Below are 11,447 nucleotides of genomic sequence, written 5' to 3'. Positions count from 1 at the left end.
ATTTACATTTCTTTATTAGTTGTTTAAATCAATGTGCAAAAAAATACAATTAAATAAACACAATTTGTATATATATATATATATATATATATATATATATATATATATATATATTTAGATACCAATAGATTTCATAACCCAAATATAAAATGCCTTACATACCCTATACAGATCAAAAGTCAATCTTTTTTTTATGATTTAATATTAATATAATTATATATATTTATTGAACAGCATAAAACTTTTTAAAAATAGACCATTATACATTAAATGTTTGAAACGGGTGAGCAGATCAGGCATCCAGCATTTCTTTTTGTCCTTCAGACGCGATTTCCTTGGAAAGCATTTTTCTGTAATTCAGCATGTCCTTTACGTCTTTGTACGCCAAAATTTCCTCGATCGATAGCCTCTTAATGACGTCAACACTCGCCGACGGTTGGCCGTGCAAACCCCGAAGCATTTCCAGAGCTACCTCCACAGACTTTTGTAACGTGACGCACCCGGGGAAGATCCTGGCGTTCCACAGACTCAGGGACTTCTCGTCTCCGGAAAACAAACGATCGGAACTTCCAAGGCCCCAGACCTCCAAACATTCCAAGAAGTTCCTTCCAAATATCTGGAGAGATTTCAGGTCGGCCAAGGAAGCCACGTTCTTTTTCAAGTCATCTTCTGTACCAAAGAGGATGGTTGCGTACATTGGTTGCCAGTCGATCATCAAACTTATCGAACTAAGGAAGGTTTTGTCAGGTATGTTGGATCCGCAGTTTATACACAAGTTACTTACGATGCAGTATTCGCCCACAGAAACATCAGGACCTAGCCTGGAATATTCAATCACGGAACACGGCAAGACACGGGTCTTTGTATCCAGTACGCTTTGAATGACGCATACTTTCCCGTTTTCATCTCGATCTGGAAAGATGCTAAAAACGCTGGACTGAAACCCAAGTTCGGCCCCGAGGACGGGGTCATCAGTTAAGTGATAGATATATTCTTCCATGGTTCCTACGTGGTAGAACTTTGACTTATTCAACGCTGTCACCGTAAAAGGTGTTCCTCGCAGGAGAAAGTAGATCTTTTTTCGGACTTCGATTAATTTGGATTCTGCCTTCGAAACGCTAGCGGTGTTTTCGGTGTACTCCAAAGCAGCGTCGGGGCCGAGGGCCTGTAAAAAGTCCCCGTATGCGTCAATCTCACACCCAACGTCCCCCAATTCTTGGAAGAATCCAGTCAACAATTTAGCTGTCCCGTGATCCATGTAAAACAAACTCTCCTCGGGTGTTTACGGCTCCTGATTGCCACATCTTTTGAATGGAAGGCTTATGTAGGTAAGATGCGCAGGTTCTATATTCCAGGTCTTGGTACGCGTGACCCGGTGGGTCTAGGACAAACACTCCATGAGTGGTACCTATGCTTAGCGTTGATGGATGAGCTAAAGCAATAATCCCGTTTCGGTCAAATCTTACTTGGAAATCCCCGCCGCTGTACAGCTCAATGTCGTCCGCACAGGTAACCACCACCCCCGGGTTCATATTCCCCGGAAAATCGACATATAGAGCTAATTTGAGCTCCAGTATTTGGTAAATCGAGTTTCCAAGAGGCAAGGCTGTGAATATTTTCCCCAGTGCGCGTGCATTTGGTAATTGTTGACTATAACCACCTGCAAAAGAAAAAGAATAAAAGGACAAAACAGTTTAACAACTTGTGTTAACCTTTGTCATTAGTCCTCTTCAATGGATGTTCTCAGGATCTTCTCGTATGACCACAAGTAAGGGGACTTTTCTATATTTTTTATCCATGTATGTATCTTTTGGCCAGAGCCTTGTTACCCAAAGTCCTGGTACCCCTAGAAACAATTCTGGGTATTACTACCCCTTTATTTACCCTGCCAGCCTGATAGGGCGAGCAGGCAAAGCTCGGGGGACTCCATAGATGACCTGGCGGTTAATCAGAAATTCGTTCAGCGGTTTTATTTACGGTATTTGTAACAATGCGTTTCTACAAACATTTCCTGCCTCCTTTTCAAAGATCGTGCCCTTCCCCATCATGCACCTGGACTCTACTTCCTGGTTGGCTGCTTTATATCTATACTTTGTTTCATAACAGGAAACGGGGGGGGGGGGCAGTTGCCTATAGCATACTGACCTCCCGATAGCAAAAGGTTAAAAACTGTCACAAAACCTGTGTCTACATCACTTACTTAACAAAATGGTCACGTGACGTACGGCTCTTTTGATCCTCCAGGGCGTATCCGCAGAACTCCTGGGTGTGTACCATGTTGCATGAATTTTGAAACAGTTCCTGAATTTTGAAACTTCCCGCATGCACCATAGGTGGTGAGTGGGTGTGGTCTTGTGGAGGCCACGCCCACCGCAGCCCATTTTCATGTATGGCCACCCACTCAGTACACCCTGTGCCTACTTACGGCATATACCCCACCTTTAAATCATTTTTGACTTTATATTTAGAGGCATATAGAGACGTCTTGTTTTAACCTCTGTCCACCCAAAAAGTGCCCCAGCATTCCTTACATGGAGCAAGCGGAGCTTTCATCCCAGGCCCCACCCTTAGGAGGTCCCCGCTCTCCTTCATACAGGTATGAGAAAAGTGATGATATATGATGTCATACTCTGCACATCATAGACTGTACTGGCACTGCCTCCTACCATGGCTTCCTCCCTGTTTTAGTCCGTAACTGTATTCAGGCCGTGATTGGTGAGTAGGGACCTCATTTTATACCTGATTTTATACCCTCCATTTTATAGATTAGCCTCTTATTGTATAAATCACATTTAACAGAAACAAAAAGTGAGAACTGTTAGTGAAAGAGCTTTGTTTTCATAGGATTTTTTTTCTTTTTGTAGACCCAACCATGGATCCATACCCACACCAGTTTGCCACTGCCCTCTTTTCCTTTTTGTATCACTTGGCCAGCTATGACGCTGGCGGAGAAGCGCTGGTTTCCGGTGGCATGATGGAAGCACTTCTAAAGGTATGCCGGTGGGAATGTTTTATGCTAACCTACCATTTCCGTATTGCTGGCTTTTTCAGGGTAAACTTGTAGTATGTGCAAGGTATTCATAGCAAGGCTTGAGTCGAAAGATCCTTTAGATGTGCCGTTGTGGCCATAGCTCTCCACATTTCTCTATGCTGAAAAAAAAATATATATATATGTATCTTTGTACATCTCAGGTGATCAAGTTCCTTGGTGACGAGCAGGACCAGATCACATTTGTGACGCGAGCTGTGAGAGTTGTTGACCTCATTACAAACTTGGACATGGCAGCCTTTCAGTCCCACAGTGGTCTGACCATATTTATTTACAGATTAGAGGTGAGTTCACAACAGTTTTTTTCAAGGGTTAACACTTCTCATCTAAGGCTTTGCTCATGCGTTATATTAAAGTCCTTTGGATTCCATGGTCTTTTCAAACCCTGTTTCAGTTAATGTTCTGCAGTGTTCTAAAGCTTGGATTTTAATCAAAAGACCATGCTTTAAAAAATGTTTCATTGGCAAGACACTAGCCCACTTGATACCTCTTTTTGTGTCACACGCCAGAATTAAACTCCCCCTGACAAATGAGTAAAGTAAAACTTGTCCTGATTGACGTTTAACTACAATCAGAAAATATTTAGATTCCTAATGATCCTCCTTTTGCTTTAGTTATAACTTCTGTGTTTAGCACAGTATAAGTAGTAGATCTCTTGTTAGGACACCAAGTTAGTCTTTCTTATAGCCAGTGTGCCTTTTCAATTGTAGCATGAAGTTGACCTGTGTAGGAAAGAGTGCCCATTTGTCATCAAACCAAGAAACCAACGCCCTAGCACTGTTCAGGAGGGTCAAGAGGTGGAGACAGATATGGAAGGTAAGACATTTAAAGCCTTTTCATTTTTTTATCCTTGAATACTTCTTGGAGAGTTTGAGGCTTTTGTTTTAGCTTACAAGAATCACTGTAGTTCCTCTTTTAACATTCGTATTGCAAGACCTGATTAATTTTTTCTGATTAACCCAAATAGAGAAAAGCATGTTTTAATATGTTTAAAATATCTACAAAGTTCTGAGATTGAGAAGTACCTGAAGTTTACATTCTACTTGATTTTAGTTACTGATGTGGCAATGGAGGCCAGTCCTGGACCTTCCACTTCTGCAGATTCGCGTCCTCCTGGTACAAGCTTCAGCACTGGGAGTGTAGGGTCTACCCGCTCAGGTAACTGACCGGACTTTTAAGTTCCTGGTTTTTTTATTTTATTTTTTCTGCCTAAATAAGGGCCCCCAAAGTGCATTTACTTCATTTCTGATTGTATTTGATGTTGCAGGAGTGCAGTGCATTCCCCAGAGAGCAGCTCTCTTGAAGTCTATGCTGAATTTCTTGAAGAAGGCAATTCAGGATCCAGCCTTCTCAGATGGTATTCGTCATGGTAGGTCTTCATAAAATGGTTGACAAATTAGTGCATGACATAAACTGACCATGAAACCGTATGTGTGTAAATATAAACTCATTGGAACCCCCATCTACATCAAAATTATTCTGTACATCTGTTGGCACACTTATTGCTTATGCATCACTAACATCATATTATTTTCAGTGATGGATGGAACTCTTCCCACATCCCTGAAACACATAATCAGCAATGCCGAGTACTACGGCCCTTCCCTTTTCTTACTTGGTAAGTAAACCCAGGTCCTGCACATTTTTTATTATTTGTGAATTTATTGCTTTATCAGTGAGTAACGCTGCTAGCCGTTCCAATAAAACAATGGAGCTGAACTGTAAGCCCCTCTGCTGGGAAGATTCAGGACTATAGATAAATGTGTAAGCAGTGATATTATACATTGGGATGTGGTCATCAGTTTGGTTCAGCGTGAAACCTGTAGCTTGAGAACTGTTTGGGATGGAATCGCTATGTGTTTCAAATAAAAATAGCATACTTGCTTCATTTAATGAGAACTGTAGTGGATATTCACCCAGACTATTTGTGCCGTTTGACTGACTCTTGATTTTTGTGTTCTTTCTGTAGCTACTGAAGTAGTAACAGTGTTTGTGTTCCAAGAGCCGTCTTTACTGTCTTCTCTTCAGGACAATGGCTTAACAGATGTGATGCTTCATGCTCTCCTTATCAAAGATGTAAGTCATTAAACTTCAGAGTCATCAGAATATCAAGCTGCCCAGTTCAGCTGTATTTTATCTGCCCCAAGAGTGACCAACATGACAACATGTTTTTTAATTATATCTAATAACCTGATGAAAATACTTGTGTGCTATCAAATTTTATATCGGTGACCATAAAAACCCGTTGGTTAAATAACTTTTCGTTTAATTGTAATGCATATCATAAAATACAAGATTTAGTAAAGAAAAACTTTTGGGCAACAAATTGGGCTAAACACTGATATCCTTCAGCATTAAGTTTTCAGTTTCATTTCCCTTTGAAATACTAGGACGCCGTTTTGTGTTTTTTTTGTTGCAGGTTCCGGCAACCAGGGAAGTTCTAGGCTCTCTGCCCAATGTCTTCAGTGCCCTGTGTCTAAATGCCCGGGGCTTGCAGTCCTTTGTGCAATGTCAACCTTTTGAACGGCTTTTCAAAGTATTGCTTTCACCCGATTACCTCCCTGCCATGAGGAGGCGGAGGAGCTCAGACCCTCTAGGTAAGACTACGCTGACCAACCGGCGTTGCAGAAAAGACTGACCAAATTCTTCCATGACAAAAGGACTATTTAACGACTCGTATATGCAGGCTGTCCCCCCTACTCATTGTGCATGTTTTGTGATAGATTACTGACCCTTTCTGGTTTTATAATCCTGATTCTGGTTTTCCTTGATGGGAGACGTGGTCCTCATTTGGACGGTCTTTACTTATTCTTATGCATTAAGGTTTCTTGGCTTAAAATACCTTTTGTTCAGTTAACTGGTGTTTCCATTTAGCAGCTCCAGTGTTTCCCATTTGTTTCCACATGTTTGCCCCCTAACCAGAATGAGCTGTCAATGGCACCCCCCAAAATTCCCTAACCCTCCTCTAACCCCTGCTGAAGAGACCTGCATGCAGCGTAGATCAGCGCTCTTCAGGTCTCTAGCCGAGGGATTAAGAGGCCCGTGGTCTCTTCCAGCTTTGACCTCTCTCTGGTCTCCTGCAGGCGATACAGCCTCTAACCTGGGCAGTGCTGTCGATGAACTGATGAGGCACCAGCCCACACTAAAAACCGATGCTACCACCGCTATTATTAAGGTAAGGTTTGCATGTCCCGGTGGGGTTTGTAGGGCGCTTCCTAGCAGGGGGTTATCGACTTGTTTAAATATTGATTGTTTGATGTTCTTGCACAGACTTGGAACATTCGGGTTTCCCTTTGTCATTTTCTAGATCCTCTTAAGTGTTTAACCATTTGGATTTGTGTCTGTTTTGTTGGAGATTAACAAATTGACTCATAGTCATGGATACTGGGCATGCATGTCTTCAGTCTTTTTTGCATTTTTTTTTTTTTTTTTTTTAGATTTTAGAAGAAATATGCAATCTTGGTAGGGACCCGAAGTATATTTGTCAGAAGCCATCAATTCAGAAAGCTGACGGCACGGCCACAGCTCCTCCACCACGTTCGAACCTCGCGGCCGAAGAGGCTTCTAGCGAGGACGAGGAAGAAGAGGAGGTTCAAGCAATGCAGAGCTTCACTGCAAACCAACAGAGCGAAGTTGAGCCAAGTCCGCAGTAAGTTTACCATGTGTGCTGCTAGCTCTGGAGTTGTGACCTGTAAACTTTGTTCCAGACTTCATATCAGACATTAATCTGTTATTAATCTGGGTTAAACTAAGATAATTTATAATAAGAGACTCATATCTAATAAGCTTGAATTTTTATTCTTAAACTCTTGCTGGACCTCATATGTTAACTTGCCTTTTCTCTCATAGTGTTGTGGGAACTGAAGAGAGAATCCCGATTCCTCTGATGGATTATATTCTCAACGTGGTGAGTTTAGAAATAGTGTAATAGAGCCGATATGTAAGAGCGCAGGGCTCAAGGGCTCCCGATTATAGCCCACAAATTTACAACCCTGATTTTAACCATTTTGGTACAATATTGGACCAAAGATTTTTAAATAATGTTTCAGTAAAATTTTCTGCGAAGCTACTCATATCTGAATTTTCCAAATGACTTGAAAAACTTACCAATTCACAGATGAAATTTGTGGAATCCATTCTAAGTAATAACACAACGGACGATCACTGTCAGGAGTTTGTGAGTCAGAAGGGTCTCCTGCCTCTGGTCACCATCCTTGGTCTGCCCAATCTACCTATTGACTTCCCTACCTCTGCTGCCTGCCAAGCTGTGGCAGGTGTCTGCAAATCAATATTGGTAAGTAACATTTGTTTCCATTTATTCTAATACGTGGTTGTTAAACACCAAGCCTTGATTGACTCAGACAGATCAATCTGGACCACCTGCAGAAATGTCTAGAAATCCTAGCCTACTTGCAGCCAATGGGGTTGTAGCTAAAAATCATTGTGCTGGATGACCCAGCGAGGGTTCTCCTAAAAGAGAAAAAAAAAAACCCCAAAAAATACTGGTCCAAATCTACGAACGAGTGTCTATAGCATAGCTGTACTGCCACAAAATGCTGTAATACTTGGGCAACCTGTCAGCCCAGTACTATATTATGGGCAGGCTAGCTGGACAATGTCTTTGATGTTTATATTCTCGGTAGTTCTGTTTTTTGTTAATGGCCAGAAAATAAATACAAGCAGAAGTTCCAGGACTGTTAATAGACAACATCTCCCCTCTTTCTAGACTCTGTCTCATGAGCCTAAGGTTCTCCAAGAAGGGCTTCTCCAGCTGGACTCCATTCTTTCCTCGCTGGACCCATTGCATCGGCCTATTGAGGCCCCCGGTGGCTCAGTGCTGTTAAGGGAGCTGGCATGTGCTGGAAATGTAGCAGATGCCACTCTGTCTGCTCAGGCTACCCCCCTACTCCACGCATTAACTGCAGCCCATGCATACATCATGATGTTTGTACACACGTGCAGAGTGGGACAGGTAAGGGCCCCGACCGGATGGGTCTAAACATTTTGTTTTCACGTTTTCCGAGGCAGCGGTGTTGCTTTTGCGTGCTCTTAATTGCCATATTTCTTTTCTTCTCCACAGAGTGAGATCCGTGCCATCTCTGTCAACCAGTGGGGTTCTCAACTGGGTCTCAATGTTCTGAATAAGCTGAGTCAGCTGTACTGCTCTCTTGTTTGGGAAAGCACTGTTTTGCTGTCTCTCTGTACTCCTAACAGGTACGCGCATGTGATTCTTCTATTTCCCATACCCAGAACTGTTTGCTTTTCATAGTGTTTGTGGTCAGAAATCTACATTTGAGTCGAGGTTCTGCCATTTACTTACCAACCTTGTACTTTTTTTGACAGCTTGCCACCTGGCTGTGAGTTTGGTCAGGCAGACATGCAGAAGTTGGCTCCCAAAGAGGAGAAGGCAGCAAGTGCCTTGCCCCAGGGAACAAAGAGGGCAGGTATGTTTTCTTACACTTCTTAAACTCATTCTGAGATGTTTCTGGTTCAAACCTGGCCCGGTGCCATGACATATGGCAATTAAGTAACATATTTAAGTAAAATATTTTATACACAAGGCCACATATCCAGGGTATAATAAGTATTTCTTTAAGACATCTATGCACAGTTGTCTTGGATATTAGGCATCTACAATATTGTTGCATGGTTTCATGGATGACTTTCACTATATTTCTTGTATAAAAAGTTAAATATTTTATGCAGAAGTGCATATTTTAATATAGTGTATAGTGTATACTCTATATGTATAAGCCATCGTATCTGTGTTACAGAAGGTGAACCCGAGGTGAGTGCTGTCGGTGAGGAAGCCACCGGCTTACTAGAAGGTATTGGACTTGATGGGGATGCGTTGGCGCCCATGGAAACAGATGAAACCAGCGCGTCGGACCCCAAGGGGAAACCAAAGATCACCCCAGCAATGGCTGCCAGAATCAAACAGATTAAACCATTATTATCAGGTATTTATAAAATATGTTTTACATGGAAGTAGTTTATTAAATTACGTATCGATTTAGATTTTTTTTTTTTTTATAAGTTTATAAAAATACATGCTGGGTATGATAGGGCTGATCTTGATGAACCTTCAAATAGTTCATAAAGCTTGTACCTGCTATACTTGCCAAAAAGTAGAGTACACTAACAGAAGCATGGATATGAACCTTAAGCAAAAATCTAATATGTAGAGCACAATATAACATCATTTTTATTTTGATTTATTTATTCATATTTATGTTTTTATTTTTTTAGCATCTTCGCGGCTCGGTCGTGCCCTGGCTGAACTTTTTGGCCTACTGGTCAAACTCTGTGTTGGGTCTCCTGTGCGCCAAAGGCGAAGTCACCATGCAGCCAGCACCACCACAGCCCCGACCCCAGCCGCGCGCTCTACGGCGTCCGCACTCACAAAGTTACTGACGAAGGGACTTTCGTGGCAGCCTCCTCCATACACACCAACTCCCAGGTTCAGGTTTGTGCTACACGGGTCTCGTTCACAAGTGACAAGCTTGCTTTGTATTAATCTCTTAACTGAAGGATGTTGGATTTTGGGTGGTGATTTGGTTAATTAGAAATAGTAATAGGCTGGTAAATATAAGATGTCTCTTTAAATTTGATTTGTCTAACATTGTACATCTGTGTTGTTCAGGTTAACCTTTTTTATCGGCTCCGTTGGCTTCACCTCTCCCATGTTGTTTGACGAGAGGAAATATCCGTATCATCTTATGCTGTAGAAATTCCTCTGCTCCGGTGGACACAACGCTCTCTTTGAGTAAGTGAGCCGCCTGCTACCTGTAGCGACTCACGGGAGACAGAACAAAGACTTTCCGAGGCTTCAGAAATATATTTTGCTTTAACACGTTCCAAATGGGGAAGTTACATGTTTTTGTTTTCATATACTTCAACGTCACATTTCCCATCATGCACCTGACTTCTACCTGCTACTGGCTGATTTTTAGAACGTAAATGGTGAAAAAGTATGTTTACATTAGTGTAATTGGCCAATACATTCCCAACACAGTGACTACTTTTATACTTGTTAATAGAATGTTCCTTGATTTAATGTCCATATGAAACATCTGGAAGCATCATTTTGAAAAAAAACGTACACTTTCACTCTAACACATTTGTTTTAAAATTTAGAACCTTTAACTGGGCCCTCTCTATGGGTGGCAGAGTGCCGGTGTCGGAGGGCTTGGAACACTCTGATCTGCCGGATGGCACGGGCGAATTCCTGGATGCTTGGCTTATGCTGGTGGAAAAGATGGTAAATCCTACCACAGTCCTGGAGTCTCCTCACTCCCTGCCACCAACCAAGTTACCCGGAGGACAGAACTACCCTCAGTTCAGCTCATTGCGCTTCCTTGTAGTCACGCAAAAGGTAAAAATTACACCTTTCCTGCTGCTGTTGGGATATGGTATCTACCTGCGCCTTGGAATCTTTGTTTGGCTGTGATCAGTGTACCTAACAGTATTCCATATTTTGTCGCTTACAGGCAGCCTTCACCTGCATCAAGAACCTTTGGAATAGAAAACCTTTAAAAGTATATGGTGGTCGTATGGCTGAGTCCATGCTAGCTATCTTATGCCACATACTGCGAGGGGAGCCAGTGATTCGTGAGCGGCTGAGCAAAGAGCGTGAGGGTAGTCGGGAAGAAGAGGGTCAGCAAGACGAAAGTGGAGCGAGGCGAGAGCCTCAAGTGAACGAGCAACAACTTCAGCAGGTGGGAGTAGTACTTTAGTTTCTTGTCTGCGGCAATCTTGGCCTTAAGTAAACCTTTTACATTGTAGCTGTCAGCTGAAATTGGAACAAGTGTTGTCAGCATGCTGCTTCTGCTGATTAGACTGAATGCCGTCTCCTAACCATACAATCGTCTCTCTATAGCTCATTGATATGGGATTCACGCGGGAACATGCCATGGAAGCTTTGCTTAACACCAGTACCATGGAGCAAGCCACAGAGTACCTCCTCACCCACCCTCCTCCTCTCATTGGTGGAGTTGTACGGGTAAGTGTGCAGGGTGAACGTTTCCTCAACTTATTCCCCCCCCGACCCTTCACATGAGTGTGGTTGGGTTCTGCTTCCCTCCTGTATCCTCATCACATCTCCTTCCCTGTCGTCCATTCCTTTCCCCTTTCTACCGCAGGCTTCTCCGTGCCGCTATACAGGTTAGATGTAGCACACAGGCGGTCCTAGTCAAGTCATAGACAACTAACAGCAATCACAGTCCCATCATGCCTAGGTTCCAGCACTTACACATCCATGCTATCACACACACACTCATTCATTCATATACTCATTCATTCACAGATTTATTCCCTCAATCATACATTCTCATTTAAACTCCCTCCCCACCCCCTTACCTGCTCTGCAGCTCCTTGATGCCGCTCACAGACTTCAGCA

At 42.6% G+C, this 11,447-nt stretch overlaps 2 pseudogenes; one reads left to right on the top strand and one right to left on the bottom strand.

The window, feature by feature from the left end:
* Positions 1–292: 292 nt before the first annotated feature.
* On the bottom strand, positions 293–2,277 carry LOC149275847 (fucose-1-phosphate guanylyltransferase-like; annotated as a pseudogene).
* Positions 2,278–2,624: 347 nt separating this feature from the next.
* LOC149275846 (E3 ubiquitin-protein ligase HUWE1-like) lies at positions 2,625–11,217 on the top strand (annotated as a pseudogene).
* The last annotated feature ends 230 nt before the right edge of the window (positions 11,218–11,447 follow it).

This window comes from Sceloporus occidentalis, unplaced genomic scaffold (assembly GCF_023333645.1).
Source record: "Sceloporus occidentalis isolate IW3139 unplaced genomic scaffold, rSceOcc1.0.p SCAF_262, whole genome shotgun sequence".
NCBI lineage: Eukaryota > Metazoa > Chordata > Lepidosauria > Squamata > Phrynosomatidae > Sceloporus > Sceloporus occidentalis.
The sequence above is the reverse complement of the archived record's forward strand: the minus strand, read 5'-3'. Positions and strand labels throughout refer to the sequence as shown.